Below are 18317 nucleotides of genomic sequence, written 5' to 3' on the forward strand. Positions count from 1 at the left end.
CTTTTGGGATCAGAGCTCTCCTCTTCCTTCTCACAAACACATTGGAGTGCAGAAAATGGGTATGTAAAGCAGGCAGCAGGGGGTGGAAGAAAACAAGACAGTTTATAGGTTATATCCTCTGCTCCTGCCTCTGATCTGGGAGGTTTGCTGTGCCCCAGTCAGGCAATTCTAAGGTTTGTGCCCATTTCTTTGGCACCTTGAGCTCTGTATTTCTGGAGCAGGGGAGCTGTGCCTGTGCCACTCTAATCAAAGCATATGTCTCAATTACACCAGCTTCCTCAGCTCTCCAGCTATAAAAAGACAGACACTACTTTTTCAGACACTACTTTTTCCACTTTTCTGCTATGTTGCAAAACTAATTATGGGTTGTGAGGTGCCCACACATATTTTTATGCATCTCACCAACCTAACATTAACTGGAGCACTTAGCAGGCACTGATGCCCTTGCTTATTTCCTATTAAGTTAGTAACTCTGGAGAGAGGTTTTTGAGGCAGAAGTGGTTTTAGAGATTTGCTGAATTCCTGCTGCCTGCTTTAGCAGTTGGACTGTCTCTGCAAAGGACACAGAAAACAAACAGAGCAGAGGTCTCGTGGAAGGAGATGGTATCATCTGAGTTTCTGAAGCACAGAAAGGACAGACTGCCCCTACTTTAATAAAATCTCTCTTTCTTCACCCCTCCAAGCTGAGGAGCATTAGTAGCATGTTAAACAATAAAAAATTATCCCTGATTACTTCCAAATCTTTCCTGGAATTAAGGGAATTATACTGCTACAGCTCAAGATAAGTTTCACTGTACATCACTCTAACACTTGCTAATGTGGGGATTTGACTTTTGCAAGGATTTATTTCAGAGGAGGTTCACTCAGCTAAGACAAGGATGAGTTAACTATACTAGGTATATGTGTTAAGCCCAAATGACTTAAACATGCTTTAAGAAGTGTTATCAGCTTTTTGGGATATACATTTATTAAATTGCTCATCAGCCTGGAATAAGATTTGAATGATAAGATATTAATTCTGCTGAGGAACATGTTCAGGACAAAAATATTATGCAAATCCCATAGACTATAATCTGTTTGGGAATGATAGTAAGTCTTAAGTATCTAACATGAAGAATTTGTGAAGTTAGCTCTACATTTTTTATAATTTTGTCATAGAGTCATTTTGGGTTATATCTATGAGAAATAGATATCGATAAAAACTCTTTTGAAATGTTGGATTTTAATTGAATTTGCATGTGACTAGAAGACTGCCAGTTGCTTCCCATTACACATTTTGAGATGAATAGAAAAGATATGACTGGAATATTCTATTTTCATGACATCTTAAATCAAAGAAATGAACTCTTGCAAAGTAGATATTTATTAATGCCTGGATCAATCCTTATCTACAGAGATGTGATTAAGTGAAGTAAGTGGAAAATGGGAATGGCCTATCTTTTAGAATTATTCTTTCAATACATCAGTGTCAGGCTATATTTCGTGTTTTAAGTTAATTTTCAAGTGGTACCATTTTCTCACTTTATTTTCTATTTTTTTATAATTCATTGTCTCTATTTCTTTTCTTTATGATTTTCTTAAAAAATAAGAGCAAGTAAGTATAGAAGCCTGGTATGTCTGATTTCACTTACTGGGAAAGAACATGAACAAACAATTCAGAAGCTTGGTTTCATTGCAGTGAAGGAATATGAGAAAACTGAAGTGTTTGCATCTAATTCACTCTGGATTTTGCACTCATAGTTTCCTGAGCATTTTGGGAACTTCTCTATAAAAGCAGTATCAAAAACAAAGTCAATACCATATCCTCTGTCTTCAAAGTGTAAAGAACTTTTAACAAGGATTTTTAGAGACTGTGTTTTGAGGTTTGTTAGGTTTTTTCTTCTCTTGATTCCATTATCTTTGTGACTACTTTTCTTTAATCCAGGCCACATAAGAAGGATTCTCCATCCAAAACTTTGTGCTGTGCCAGTCATTCAAGATGTCTCAGAAATGAGGGTAGTGGGAGCCAAAATAGGAGCCTTTCAGTTCATGAATCCATAAGCAAATCCAGTCAGTGTCCTTGAGGAGAACATAGTCATGACTTTCTCTTGCCACAGTATCCTTAGCAGAACCAAGGCCAGAGGCCTTTTCCTGTGGGCAGTCAATGCACTCACCTCCCTAAAGACCCAACATCTCCACTGCCATCATTTATATCCTAGAAATAGGGTGGCAGTGATTAACTGAAACTCTCCAATTGGTGAACTGCATACCATCCTTGGGATGCATTTACAGGATATATTTGTTCTCAGAGTCATTGAAGACTTGATAAATTATTCTGTATTTAGATCCTTTTAAAAAAGCCTCCATTTGGTACAGATAAACTTTATCCCATACTTGTTCTTAAACATGTGCTTCAATCCTATAGATTTTACTGGCTTTGGATCTTTGATGCAGATTTTCAATTCACAACTCCAGTGGTTTGCAGAACCTGGGCCTAACAGTGAATCTAATGAATTATCCTGCTGTTGAGACAGAAATAATGTCTTAATTTGCACCAAACTCAATTGATGAACTGCAGAGATGGTCTGAATTGAGCTAATGAAAATAAGCAGAGAATGACTGGAAAAGCTGGAGTACTTGTCCTGTTTATGTGTGTGTGCCTGTGTCAGAAACTGATTTCATTGGAAAACCAGAAATGAGGATTTCTGAAAGTGAAACTTTTGTAGAAAGTTAAGAGAAGTAATTTTTAACTCCCTCATCAGTGATTAAGGAAAGAATGAGTGCAGAGTTGGCTCTGAAGGCTTGCTAGATGGCATTGTTGGCCAGACAGAAAAGTTAATTGAAGTTTAAGTTTCTCTTTGCAAATTAAACTATTCCTCTGAAAGATATTTTAGTTCCTTGAATTGTTACTGCCTTTTTTTTTTTTTTTTTTTTTTTAATTATTGTATGACTTGTCATTTTCTAGAAAATGGAAAGTTCAGTATAGATTTAATAATAAAAAAAAATCTGCCTTGGCCCTTGTTTTCCAGGCATTGCAGGCTGCCTTGGATAATTTTGGTTGGTGTTGGGAGGCAGGGGGTGCATGTGTGTGTGTTGTGGGTGTGTGGGGGACAGGGAAGGCTTGAAAAGTAGAGGAAATAACTGCAGCTTCCTGATGGAATGTATGAAAATGCCATAACCTGTGAGATGTGACTTTACAAGCAAGGTGCTCTGGAGGAACTGGCTTCTCCTTTTCTCCCTCCTTGCCAGTGCTCCCTCCTTGCCACCTTTGGAATGACATTTCCAGAATCTCCTGAGGGTGGGTTTGATTTCCCACTGCTAAAGCTTTAAGGGGGAGCACAGGCACAGAGCTGACTCAGACCTTTCCCTCTGCAGGGAAGGAAGTGGCTGCTTCAGAAATGTTGACAAGCTTGGGAATAGCAATGAAATGCAAATTGCCCTAGATAGGAATATGTGTTTGGAGGGCAAGAGCTTTCTCAAAAGGAAATGAGGAGGGAGTTTCCACTGGGACAAATAAGAGTTTTGATGGCAGGTGAAGGTAGGAATGGAAGGACAGGTGGGTCAGGCAGACAGGGAATGTTTCACAGAGGGCAGGGTCACGGTGCAACCTGGAAAATTAGGGTACTAACTGGGTTTGTTGTGAAGCATTCACTGCCTAAACTGGGGACAAAAGTTTTTATGAATGACCATCAGCATCTGTCATGTGAAACCCAGTAGTTTTTCTACAGGCTGTCACTGATTTGGATTAGACCTCTATTTTTTGTGAAACAGTGAGACTGAAAAGATCAAAGTGAAGCAGAGGTTAATGGCATTGTAGAATGCACTGCCTTAAAGCAATTTAACCTGGGGGGGGCAACCTTGCAGATTTAAAAGAAAACTTTTGGTGAACATCACAGAGACAGAAGGAGATGAGAAAATAAACCCCCATGGTGTCAAGGCTAAAGGCTGGTTTGGATGAAGGGGAGGCTAAATTATGTGTTAGGTGTTCAGTATCTCTAGGCAAACATGAGCTTGAAGAAAATGAAGCAGCAAATCCATTCTAATGCATAAAATTATTTCTACCACAAATTATTTGCCAGTTACCTCTTGCTTCCATTCTGACATAAGTTGAAAGATATATTCAATTATCTCCATATACCACTAATAATGAAAATTTCAAATACATCCAAGAAAACTTGCAAGGGAGGAAGCTGGTTCTAAAGGGAAGTTAACTAATCAAAATGTTTTAATCTAAAATGTCTTGCCTGTTAATTTTTTTCCCCTCTAGTGTGTTAAAATGAAAATGTCAATTTAAACTAGATCTATATGCAAATGAATGGATTGGCCTTTTACTCTACCTTGAGTTACAATGGCTGCATGTGAACTTACAGTTCCACTAAAATATCAATGTCATTCTCAGTGCAGGCATTTTGTGCTGTGCAAAGCAGCTGTCTGCTACATCCTGTATTCTGAGCATGTCACTCTGAGAAGGAGAGAAACTAAGTAGCTGGGTTATGCTGAAAAAAGATGGAGAAAGTCACACTATCAAGAAAAAAAATGTTATTTCAGTCTGCAGAAGCACCTATAATGTGTTGTGGCTGTTCATTACACTCACATTAGGTGTGCTGTGCTGACTTTGCTGCTCAGGCTTAGCACAGGGTGTTCACAAAATGGGTAATAAGGAAAGGCCATTTTCACCAATCTGAATCTACTATTATTAGTCTTCTCTACAATTTTGCAGAAATTGATACAAAAAAGATAGAAGTCCAAATAGTATCATGCATGAAATATATAAAGCTAATGTCAAATTCTGTGCTGCAGTAGCCTGCCATTCTAGAAATTTTCTCTGAGATACATTTAATTTTTTTATTTATTCAGATGTTTCTTGACAGATTTTTCCATCTGCAGTGGAATCCCACTCCAGGTGGAAGGAAGATGTAAAGAATGCAGGAGCTGGAGAAGCACACATGCCTTGTTCTCTGCAAGCAGGCACAAATCAGCACTTTGCCCCTAGACCCTGACCCCAGTGCTCCCTTCACAGACCACAAAAATAACTTTGGTGCCATTAATCCAAACCCTGCCTGATCACTGAAAAATTCTGAGTGGAACAGGCTGCCCAGGGAAGTGGTGGAGTCACCCAGCCCTGGAAGGATTTGGAAGATGTGGAGATGTGGCACTCAGGGTTTGTGGTGGCCCTGGCAGTGCTGGGTTAATGGCTGGACTCTGTGATCTGAAGAGTCTTTTCCAACCTAAACAACCCTGTGATTCTGTGATAACTGGATATCAAATTCACGTTCAATGAAACCCCTGGTGTGCCTTTTCTCTGTCTCTCTCTGATCCTTTCTGGCTTCTCATCCCACTAAAAAGTAATACAAGTATTTTTACCTAAGTTGGACTTTTCAAAATCTATATTTTCTGTGAACAGCTCCTTTTAAGTTCAATGTCAATTTAGCAGGTGGGGAAAAAAGCAAGGGCTTATGAATCTATTTCTCCTACTTTTTTTTCCTATGAGTTACAAAGTGATTTTCTTCATTGCTATTACAAGGTTGGATTTTTTTTCCCTTTTCTTTACACCAGGTAAATACAATACATACAATAGGCAATACAATACAATTACAATAGGCATCCTTGTGATTCTAAAGCCAAGAATCAAGTGTCTTTCTGCTGAAATTTCTCCATGTGTTTTGTTTCTCTGGAGACAAATTTGTCATGTCTCAGATCAGGCAACAGTGAGAATACTTCAGGTGTTTGCTGCCACAAAGCAACTTCATCTCTAGAGCTCCCTGATGCTGAAATTCTGTTACTGTTGAGTTGGTTGCTATTAAGTGGTGCCACTAAATACGAAAAAAAACCATTTTCTGATCTGTCACTTGTGTAACAGTAACAGTTGTATAATACTAGCAGTGCCAGGCTCCAATGCACCATCCACAGAAAGTTTCCTTCTCCAGAGAAAAGGTGAAAAGGGATCATTTTGACTTAAAACCAACTCTGAGAGCATTCCATGTAAACTTCCATTGGAACAAATGGAACACCTCAATTTCACAACATGCATTTTACTAGTAACACTCCTCTATACAACTGCCCACTTATAAAAACAGAGAAGTTTCATTTACTTCTTTATGTGAGTGATACAGAAAAGAAGATTTTAAATTTCTGCAAATTTCCAAGTGAAGCAGCCAAGGTAAAGAGAATATTTGACTGCTGGCAGAGTTCTGTTAATGGATGGGGTGCTAAGGTGTGCAGTTGAGTGTCCTTCCACAGCCATTCCATTTCAATTGCAACTTAAATGGAAGAACAGACTCATGGACTTTAATCCTATAAAACCCAGTTATTAAATATGTCAATATGGATGAAGCTCCTGCATCCTCACACCTGCAAAATTATCTCATTTTATATCTTAGAATCTCTCTGGTTCCCAAAATACAAAAGGAATTAAAGCAGTAGAGGGAGGAAGAAAGAGGATGATGATAAAATTCATGATAACCAGACAGCATCCAGAAGTGTGGACAAGAGGACAGTTTTCATCCTTTGGTTCTCAAACCATGCTAAAAAGGAAATTGCACATTTGAATCAGGAGAGATCCTGGGGTTTTGGTGATGGTTTTTTGAGGTGTAGATATATATGGATCTGGTCATGGAGAACTTATGCTGTTGCTGTGTGTCATCCACCTACCTTACAAAGACAGAGAATATTTTAATCATGAACCTGCTAGGTAGTTTAGCAACCCAGCACTACATCTATTTAACAGAAAAAAAAAAGATCTTTAAAGTGAAACAAAAGATTCTGAGGAACCTGAAGGAAGGTGAAGACAGAAGACAGAATCCATGTTAGAAAATGCAGCCTGTGAAATCAAGTGTATCATCCATCCAGGTGTCTAGTGTGAGCAGGGAAGATGTGATTGTGCAGGGTGTGATAACAGCTCTTCTGTAACACTTGCTCTCCATCAGATGTGTTTGTGCCTCCCTGTTACATTTAGATGTGCACTGGAGGCAATTTTAGGGCCACTTCAGTGAGCATGTTTTTTCTCCTAAAGAATGCACTGAGGGTAGTGTAAGATGTGAGATAAAGAGAGCACTAAATACAGAAGTGCTTTAGTGCTCTAAGTCTGTAAAGATGAGTCAAGAGAACTCCCTCCCTGTTTTACCTTACACATGCTACCTGTGAAACACACCTAGAGAAGAAAATGACTGTTTTCTGCAGCTTGTTCTGTTCTTCCTCATGGAATTATGAGATGAGTGTGCTGAGCTGCCCAGACTCAGATATGCTTATTATTGTATTCAGAATAAATGGTATTATTCACTACATACTCACTTGTGGGTAGGGAAAAAAAGCAGCACTGTTAGGCAGCCTGTGATTTAAAATCTCATGGTCACTGAGATGCCTTCTCAAGTTTAGTTAGTTAAATCAGTTGGATTAGTTTTGTAACTTAGGTTTTTTTGGTTTTTTTTTTTAGATTAAATCAGAGTTGTTTAACTGGCTTGAACTAAATGATGAGTATATGAGAATTCAGTTAATCTGATTTTGGGTACTTGATCTGATACCTTAAGAGGGCCCAACTTCAATTTTTTGGAAGTATGATTTTGCAAGAAGTTAGTGTAGTTACCTCTGACCATCCTGACTCAGAAGTGTCAGAAAAGAAGGGTGTGTGTGCTGATTTAGCACTGAAAGGTTTCCTAAAATAAGTAACTTTTGAGAAGAACACGATGATGGGGATGAAGACAGTGAGCATCTAATGCCACACAGATATTTGTGTTTAAAAATATCTCTATTGTAACAAAAAAAGTATTATTGTGACAGATGGGATGAGAAGCTTTTTATGTGTCCTTTTATGATGAAAGTTTGGTGTCCAATGAAGAGTTTTCATGGCTTTCCCAAGAACGCTGGTGCTCCATACATGAAGTAAAGTGAAGGATTTGGAAAAGGAGCTGGAAAATGAGAAACAATGCTGAGCTACCAAAAGGTCAGAGTGCTCACAGCATAAACCTTGGGGGAAAATAATGTGTCTTCATTCCCTTAGGATGGCAGCAGCCAGCCAGAAAGTGAAGAAGCAGATGTAGAACTCAGGTAATTTCTGATGGAGAGATCTCCTTCTGCTTCCTTCATAACCAAAGTTGAGAGCTCACATTTTAATCATCAGACCTGGGGGGAGGAGTACCTTCAAATCCTTGCAGAGTAGGTCACTGTCAGGTATTTCTTTTGCAGAGAGGAATAAAAGGGTGGTAATTGTGTGTTCTGTTCTGTTGCATCTCCTGGTGTGTATCTCAGGTTACCTCTGTACATGATTTCATTTGGCTTTTTTTGTAGTGTTTACAAGATGCTATCTCCAGACTATACCAAGAGGATGTGCATGAAATCTGAGCTCCAGTGGGAATTATTTCCCTGACTTTACAGTAGAGTCAGGATCTAATCCTGAGCACAACTGATTTTTACCTGCACAAAATGTTGTGGTCTCAACAGAGAGAAGTTTATAGTTAAATTAGACTTTCCTGTAAGATTCTGTGCTCAGTGGAGTACAGATATTGAAAGGATTTCATTATTTTAAAGTGCTTCCTTTCTTCCTGATGATCATAAATAACTCTCTAGGGTGCTTAAAACCAAAGTCTGCTGTTTTTTTCTATCATTTCTGCACACCTTTGTTTTACTTTACTGCATACATATTTATTTTATTGTTGGGGTTATTCAGAAGAGTTATCATAATGCAGATCAGATGGTTGATTAAATCACAGCTGGCTTTTAAAAATACTCATAAAACCCCAGCATGCTTTTAAAGAGAAAGCACATATAGACCTCAATGAATTCCAAAAACAGATGTACAAAATACAGTACACAGAATTTTTCTTTTGTTCTTTGGAGTTAACCTTCAAAGTTTCTCCTATTCACTGCTCCTTTCCAAATAATTTTTCTGCAGGAAACAAGAGATGTTAGGTAGGAGGAGCAATGACTTCAAGTTCTGAGGGTGTCAGTAATTGGTTGCCTGGCAAGCAAGGTGATGTTTCCTGATATTGTGATAAACTGCTATTTTTCAGATGCCAGATTTGCCCCAAATATCTGAGTGAGGGATTTTCCCCCCAATAGTTCATATAATGGACTGTGAAAAGCTCCAGCTGGCAGTTGTTTTCTGCTTCCCTGCCCATCACAAGCAAGATCCCATCACTAGACAGGGATCTTCTTCCAGATGGTGTTCATAGCTTTAATTTGGAGTTTGCCTGGTGAAGGGAGCAGTGAATGATTAAGCACTCACAAAGGTAAGAGGTAGCTTGTGACTCCTGTTTTCTTGAGTAAATAGAGCAAGGTGTTTAATCAAGCAATGAAGGGCCAGGAGAATGTAGCTACACAAATCTCAAATGTCATGATAGCACAGACACTGCTAATGCATTCCCATCATTTGAGCCTGTCACTTCTGCAGAGTACATGGTGTGAAATGCTCACTCTAAATCTCTGTTAGGGAGCCACAGGAAGGCTCAGCACTGCAAAAACCTCTCTGCCTCATTTACCCCTGTGAATACTTCCAGTAACTTCAGCAAGACTAGCTACAGGAGTCATAATATCCCTGATTTTAGAATTGGAGCATGCATTGAGCCTTTGTGAGAAGCAGAGGAGAATTCAGAGATTTGTGTGTTTCTGCCACTTAATCTTCCCCAGGCAATCATAAAGTGATGTTGCTGTGGCCTCTTGGATTTTTTGCAGGAAATATCACACTTTTTATGTTGTTCCTGATACCCATGTATTCAGAATGTTTAGAGAAATGAGAGTACATGACAGGAAATGAAATGAAACAGTGAGTTAAAATGAAGATCTCTGCTGCAACAATGTCATAAACCTGGGGCTGATAAATCTCAATGAAAAAGCTTTCAGTCAGATCCTCAGCTTTGCCATTGTTCCTTTAGCTCTGCTCTCAGAAAAACAGGAAAAACAGCTCACTTAGCACAAAAGAGTGATGCCATTCCACCCCTCTTCCCCTGGATGGTTTGGCTGCTTATTTTTCACCAAGTGAGGGAGTGGAGGAGCAGAGCTGTGGATCTTTCTGCAGTGACCTGAGCAAGGCTCTCTCCAGAGCTCCGAGGGGCTGGGACTGAACACAGAAAAGCTGCCACATCTCCTGACCCCCAGGGACAAACAGGGCCTCCACAACATCTGGAATTACAGCATGGCAGAATATCCTGAGCTGGAAGGAGCCCACAAGCAGCATGCAGCTCAACCCTTCAGTGAACAGCCCTTACAGGAATTGAACCCACAACCTTGGTGTTATCTGCACCAGTGGAGCTCAGCTTGCACTAAACCTTTGGGAAAATGCTTTGTGTGTCCTTTGAAGTTTTTCTGCTGCCATTTATGGGAGTTCAGAGTTTCCTGGATGAGGAGAAAAGCTGGAGCAGCTGTAGATACATATAATATAGGAATAATATGTCCTTCTCCACAGGTCAGCTCCCACTTTGGCTGCAGCTTCTAATGTTTTCCCCTACAAAGGCAGTGGAGAGGTCTGAAGACAATCCTCACATGATTATTTAGCAAATGGTACAGACTGGTATAATTTTGGCAAGATCCATAATTTAATCCCATGCCTCCTAGCACTAATTATGATCCAGCAATTCCTTCCTTTCTATACAGATGATATTTTGTCCACATTTCAGGCTGTGTCAGGATGCCAGCCTGTCAGATATGGTGTGATCCCCAAAGAGCCCTGCCCCGATAACCAGGATATCCTGCTGTGAGTTCAGGGTACAGTTACACTGAATTCCTAAGGAAACTGTAACAGAAAAAGTCCACTTACTCTTAAATAAAAGGCCCTGGGAAAATAAGATGAGAATTGGGTAAACAGACTGCACAGAGAGGGAGCTGTAAAACTCTGCAATGCCCTGTTTGGGCAGAAAGATGCCTGATGGCTGTGATATCTAGTGGGGATTAAAGGCTAAAAATGGCTTGAGGCTTTTCACATAAGCACAGTATGTTCAGAGGGAAGAATACTTTCAAGTTTGGCTCCAAATATTGAAACTTAATTTAAAGAGTAGGATTTTGCAGAAATTTTGATAAATCCATAAGCTATTGAAATGCTTTTTGTGACCTCTGCTAGAAAAAAAAAGACAGAGTAAGCATTCCCAAAACTGTTCAATAATTAAATGTGTGTTTGAAGCGATTTTTTTTCCCTCTGCCTGGCTAAATACATGTTTAAATTGAAAGTTATATAACCCTGTAGAAAAAAAGGCTATGGCAGCCTAATCCTGAATTATGTGCAGAATGGTTACAACCAAGATCCCTTTAATACAGCTATTTTAGTCTTAGCACTGTGCAAATGCTCTTTGCTTGTCTTCAAGACTTGCTGCCTATGAATTGTAATATACTGGAGCAAGATTTTTTGGGGTATTTGCAGCTCCCACTGACAATTTTGTATGGTATAATTGAAGGACAGGCTTGGCTGACCAGGATCACATTTTGACTTTGGTTTCTGTGCAGTCAGTGTTGCTGGGAGCTTTTTCTCTCCCAGAGCCTTGGTTGAGAGAGATTTCTGGGAAAAAAAAGGATTGGCAGAGGAGGGTGAGAAGAAAGGAGAAGGGGGACGTGTGGAACAGGGACACTTAGAGACACTTACAGGAATTGAAGATGGTGCCTGACCTTTTTCAGCATGCAGCTAATGTGTGGAGAAAATATTAAAATATTCTTCATACACTACTGCTGTTCTGGGGCTGTTCAGGGAAACATGGAGGATGCAGGGACCAGGGTGAACTCAACAAGATGCAGCACTGATGGGCAGGGAAGGTATCAGTTTAGAAAGCAGCCTTCTAATTTGGTGAGGAATTTCAAGTTATTTCCATTTTGAAGCAGGGTACCCACAGCTTGACTCGAAACAATTTGCTTTCAAAATATTTTAAAACATAGTCATAGAAGGGCATTCCAAGTGAGAAATCAAAATATCTTATTTTGAAATGTCAGTTGTCTCAACATACTAACTTTGAAATACCTTCTTTTCTACTAAAATTTTTAACTGAGATGATGCCATTTCTATTACACAGGTTTTGTTTTTATTCTCTTAACTGCTTTAGTTTCTTTTGTTTGCTTGGTTGTAGGTATGGGTTGGTTTTTTTGCAGAGGAATATCTATCCTGAAAAAGCTCCCTTGGAAATTCTGATGGCCACGCTCCTGAGCTCTGTAAACTTCACATGTTGCAAACACACAGACACAACTCTCTGAATTATTATTTCCTCAAACTGCTCCCAAGCCCCCAATGGCAGCTGAAGCCTCAGTGATGTTACAGGATCCATCCTGTTTCTGGCCATGCCTGTGGAATTACAAGGCTGTTGGGAAATCCCTTCCATGAAACAGTCTTCACCCTTTAGAGCCAAGCTTGCAGTGCTTTGCCACTGACTCAGAATCAACAGAAAAAAATTCCACCTCAAACCACTGCTCTCCAAGGCATTTGAATTTTTTTTTTACTCCTGACCCTTCCCAAGTTTTGTTGTTTATTATTCTCACCACTACTCAGTTGGTCCAGCAGAATTAGGCATAAGTTGCCTTTAATTTTCTGAGAACCTGTTAATATTTTATCTCTGCCCTGGGTGATTGTACCCAACCATGTCTGTCATTGTTTAGCCATGCTGAGTGCTGGCCCCTAATCATTTAAATGTATGGCATTCCTGACAGATCTTCTCCTACAAAAGTCATTATTACAATCATTAAATTTACAAAGAAAAAAAAACAAACCAATAGACAAAAGGAAAAGTTCAGTTTTGAAAATGAATACATTTAAATAGTAGTTAAAAAGGTATTAAAAAAAAAACCACTGGCTGCAGCTGCTCTCTACTGTACACTAAGTACTATACCTGTTGTGCTGATGCTGAAGCCTAATTAATTTCTATTTCATCCTTACTGTGGTGACCCTTAGGAATTAGAAGGATTAAAGATCTATGACTTTCCAGCATCTTTTGGTATGAAACGATTCATTACACATGCACTTTCATTTTTTTCTGATCAGCTGATTAAGAATAGACAGAAAAAATCATGCAACAAAGGGTGACCTTGTGACTCAGAAGAAGATGAATATCCATGGGACTGCTCTCACAGGCAATTATGCCTTCTGGTTTTGTGTTTTTTTGAGTACATCTGGTTTTGATTTTTTTTTTTAAATTTTAATTTTTAAACAAAATTATTAAACAATGTAAACCTTATCCCTTGTGTTTACTGCCTTAAAATAGCCATGATATAGTTGTTTTTTCTGCTATGCTTTTGCCATGTTTTAAAACAGGGAAGATTCATGGGTTTGCAAATCTGTCTCTTGTAAAGAGGCTTGCATTTGCAAATCAATTAAATAGGTGCATCTCCACAACCATAACTGGTTGCTTCCCTGATGCCAAAGCCTAAAGAAATAGAGCACCAGGTTAATACAGGATAGGTTTTCTGTATTAAAAATAAATAAATAAATAAATAAATAAATAAATAAATAAATAAATAAAATCAACCTTTGTTTCCCTTTTACTGACACAAAAAAGTAGATATGGCACTTGGCACTGATGGCTTGGATGCAGAGACAGAGACTTGGTTTGTTTCTGTTCCTCCTCAAATTCAAAAGTTTTGTTAACCACTGTAAATATTTTAAAAGCTTTTCTGAGCTCTTGCTCAATGCCATCACTTTTCCAAACCCTGCAAGTTGCCAGAAGAGGGATTTCAGAAATACTAGCTAAAACATCTTGACAAGCTAAACAGTTTTTAGAACTGGAGTAGGTGGACTTAGCTGACTTGCTGCCAGCTCCAGAGTCTGCACACTGTCGAGGGAGATAAGCAGTGCAAGCAGAGTGGATTAAAGCTGGTGCCAGGAATCTGCAGATCCTGGACCTGCTCTCATCTCTGCCATCAGCAGCCCTGGATCCTCAGCAAGCCACATCTTTGCTGGCCCAGCCTGTTCATCTGGAGGTGAGCTAGGGGCAGGATTTACCTATTTCTTTCAAAGAATGTTTATTTTCCTTTTGAGGGTATAAGCCCTGTGACCTGCACCTATTCCTGTGCATTTGGCAGATGCTGAGCTGCTCACAGCTCTCAGCAGGATGGACCTGAGCAATGCAGCCTTTGAGGAAGTTTTTTTCAGCTTACTCAGATTTCAGTATTTTATATTTTTATGATGCTTGTCATGAACAACTGACTGAAAAATTTAGCCTCATTTTGTCTCTCTTCTACACATACTGTGGTTGGCATTAACATCTCTGAAACAGGGAACTTGAAACTTCCTTCTGGTGATGTTATGATTCCAGTTGCATCTCAATTATACAACATAATTCCCTAAAACCACAAATTCTCAAATCTTTCTTGCTCAGACAAACTCAAGAACAACATCAGTGAACAATTAGCATTTTCAGGATGCAGAATTTCAAATATTTACAACCTCCCTAATTTTTAACTCTCTCCTTGTCAAAACACTAACATGCATCTTCAATTAATTATTTTTTTTCAATATGCATTAATTCCTGAATCTGTGCAAAAGGAATTCAGCATTATCTGATATACTGTTGTATTTTTTACCCAGACCCTAAGAGAGCTTGAAGATTCTTACAAACAGATGAAATCAATTTCTTGAATTCTTTGCTGGCTCTTTCTGTATGTCAATGTGAAAAACTTGATATACAGCTCATGTCTCTTCATAGCTTTGAACTATCCATAACTCTTTTTTGGGTTTTAGTAAACACATTCCTTTAAGTCTGTGGCATTTTACTTCTTAAATTCTATTTGCATTACCCAGGGTCTTGTTTCTGTACTCTCTTCTCTCTTAGATTCAGGAATATTTCCCTATGTTTCCATTTCCTTTTGCACCCTGATCTATTGGGTTTTTTTGAGATGAGAGAAAGATGCCAATGAGGTGCTAGGAATAGGATTTTTTAAAAAAAGTGTATATATGAACTTAAACATTCAGAAGAAAGAGCAGTTTTGGTTGTTCCATGCCTAGATATTAAACATAACTATATTTGACAGCTGAAAAATAGCATCAGTGGCAGAAGCTATACACTCAAAAAGGACAAAACCACAAATTTCCCTGCTAAAATGACTTCCTTACTCTGTTATCCCCCTCATCTAAGTTGAGAAAACTCCTCAAGAAAGTTCACCTGCTTATCAAGTGCTGAGCACTGAGAATCCCAAGAGGCAGGATGAACCAGAGCTGTATTTCCAGCTGCTCTCTGTGCCCTGCACCAGCCTCGTGATGTTTAACAAGCAATTCTAAAAGGGTTTTCCTTTCCAGGGGCACAGCAAGTTATGTAAGAGGATACTTGGCACATTCTGAAAGAGAAGGTTTTCCTTTATCTCAAATGGACCATCTGACACCTTCCTGTTTCATATCTGACACCTTCTTCTTTCATGGCTTTCCATTTTATCTTGAGACAAAGCCATGTGTTTTTGCTTGATCCCATTTGAGTTTGAAGATGGAAGCCAAGGAAGTATCAACCACTTGTTTTTTCTCTTCAAACATGCCACCAGTTCATGAACAAAAAGCCCCACCTCAAACCCTGATTATGTTTTAGATGCTATAAAACAAAACATTCCAACAACAGAAACCCAGGCTAAAAATAAAAAGCATCTTTTTTTCTTGATAAACCAGAAACCAGTGTGATCTGACTGGTAGATTAAAAAAAAAAAAAAAAAAAAAAACGCTTATCTAGTTCATTTCATGCTAAAGTTGATCCACTTAATTATTTCTACCATTATACAGACCACTGCTGCTTTTTTCCTCCTTGGAAAACGTGTCAGTGTTACAGGAGAGATATTTTATGCTCAGAGGACCTGGGATTAGAAGAACAATCATTTTGATATTGGAGATTTGTCTTTGGCACCAGACTGCTTTTAAGCATATAAAAAATTTTTATGCTGACACGTGTCTGTGCTACAAAATAACTTCAAACTCTGGGATGTTACAGTCCAAAGAATGAAAACTGCTTGTTTAGGATAAAAAAACCTTCTAGTGCTATTAGAAAACATGGCATAATATATCAGTTTAATGGCATTATTTGCAGTAAAGCTGACATTTCAGGCACAATCTGCAGTGCTCACTTGAAGCAGGACATTTTGCTGGGCAGAGAAGGATACATTCTTTTATACTGCTGTGTCAAATTGGATTAGAACATAATAAAATGGAGAATGTAAAACAAAGGCCTTTGGGCTCACTGGTTAGGCAGTGTAATAAGATGCACGAGGAATTAAAATGAATTGTACTCTTCAGAAGTATGACAAACTTGTCATGTGCAGTTTGTGTGGAGCTTCTCTTTTTCTCATTCATTTCCTAGGTTTATCCTTCCTGTGTGCACTTTTTGTTGACCTACATAAAGTGAATTCCCTTCAGTGACTTTGCCCATCATTTTTCTGTTCTCTAATTATGATCTGAAACAGAACAACGTTCAAATACAAATTACTGAAAACCTGTTGCAGTTGATAAGAGTTCTGGTTTCCAACAATAAGCTGCCCAACAGGGCTCCAAACTTTGCCAGAATTTCTTTCTGTTTCACTAATGCTGCCTGCCACAGGAGTATTCACTGCAGCAAACTCAGAGCAGCCCTGGATCAGGACAGCTTCTGCTGTCAGGCTGGGAGATATCCCAGGAAAGAGAACAGGCTGAAGCTTGGATATTTAAATGGTGCATGGAGTATTTCTCATAACCTCGCAGAATGAATTCCAACCTCTGAATTTTGGAAATGTTAATTGGTAAGATGAGTACTCCACACTTTCATTTATCTGATACTCTTATCTCAGAGCTCACATTACCCAAAATTGGATGTGTCTCCCATGTACCATGAGTCACTTGATTTGAAAAGGCCTCTGCTGGCTGGAAAGCCAGTGACAAGTCTGGATGGCAGGTCATGTGTTCTGTTTGGATAAACAGGGCTACACTTCATGGAGAATTGGTGTCAGGAGGAATTAACAAATGACTCATGTTTCAGTCCTGAATTTCATTCCAGATATTACAGAAAATCTGAATACAAATGATATGCTGCAACACTTCTGAAATTTGGAAGGAGTGAATCAAAGGAGAATACCAGAGCCAATCTTCTGCCTAAGTTAAAGCAGGGGAAAGGACCTGGTCACATCAAAGCAGCTCCAGTGTGCATGCACGTTCCACTTGCAGTTGGCTGTAAAAAATGACCTTGATCTTTGGACACTTAATGCTGTATGAAGGCAGCCTTTCACTTGGAATGACTGTCAGCTGCTCTGTCACATCCTTACTTCTGCCTTGCAGCTGAAAAGCAGTAACTTCTACAAAAGGCAGGTTTATCCTCCCTGACACCAAGTGTCCATGCCCCTGCCTGTACCCTGACTGAGAACTGCTTGTGCTGCTGCTGCTGCACTTCCATCCTCGTGTGGGAGCATTGTGCAGAGAATTCACCTTAAAAGTAGGAAAATATCTGTTTTCATAAGGAATTTTCCAAGGGAAAAAAAAGCATGTAACCAAACCACATAGGTATAAGGTGAGGGTCTGAATTTAAGCAAGTTATTTGGCTCAGAACAGCCTTTACTTTTCAATGACTTCTTATTCTCAACTAAGCAGATGCTTCAGTGCTTTCCTGAACCGAGGTCTAACAAACTCACCCTTTGATCTCACTGCTAATGATGTCTGGTTTATTTGACTCTAAAATGTGCACTCCTCTGGAGTATGGTTTGACATAGCAAATGAAATATCTCCTGACACTTGGCACTGGTGCCTTCACCCTGTGGATTTCTGTTATGTATCATTCTCACTGAAGGTCTGTCCTCCCAAGGATGCATGGGATCCATCTCTAATGGCATTACAAGGAGGTTGGCTCCTGCTCTGAGTAGAAAGCTCCTTCTTTTTTGGAAATAATTTCCATGATTTTATCCCTAATCACTGTTTGGCTTTCTGCATAGAACTCGATAACAGAGACTTTGGGAGAATTGAAATAAAGACTTCTAAAAATCCATTCCCCATTTTCCCAGGAACACACCAATGCCAGATAAAGAGTTAAACCAATTCACTGAGTTTCACTGCTTCCATGGAACAGCATTGACTGAACTCTGTTTGGCTAGATTGTAGCTGGGGGGTTTTCTGACTTTATGGGAACAGTCTTTTGAAGAACTGAAGATTGCTACATAAGAAATGTTGAATCTGCAGTTCTGGCTGATTAGTGTGCTGTGAGTTACATTAAAAAATCATGCAAAACAGGAAGACAGGCAAAATAAGGAAAGTAATATTTCCTTAAGTAAATTTCAGATTAAGTAAGATTAAAACATTTTCCAGCATTTCTGCCCTATCAGCAGGGAAATGACTAAACCCACTGTCTCCTACATAAAACATTCTTCAATATATCCAAAGAACATGAAATGAGGACTGAAAATGCACTGTCAATTTCCCTGGATTAAGGTCAAAGCTTGAGAAAGAG

At 39.1% G+C, this 18317-nt stretch overlaps 1 protein-coding gene across 3 annotated transcripts in view; it reads right to left on the minus strand.

Annotated features, from left to right (window-relative positions):
- The window catches only part of SYT9 (synaptotagmin 9), a 65205-nt gene that overhangs the window by 13440 nt on the left and 33448 nt on the right, over window positions 1–18317 (minus strand). The gene's annotated exons all lie outside the window — the stretch shown is intronic.

The sequence above is a fragment of the Oenanthe melanoleuca genome, chromosome 5, assembly GCF_029582105.1.
Source record: "Oenanthe melanoleuca isolate GR-GAL-2019-014 chromosome 5, OMel1.0, whole genome shotgun sequence".
In the NCBI taxonomy this organism is placed as follows: domain Eukaryota; kingdom Metazoa; phylum Chordata; class Aves; order Passeriformes; family Muscicapidae; genus Oenanthe; species Oenanthe melanoleuca.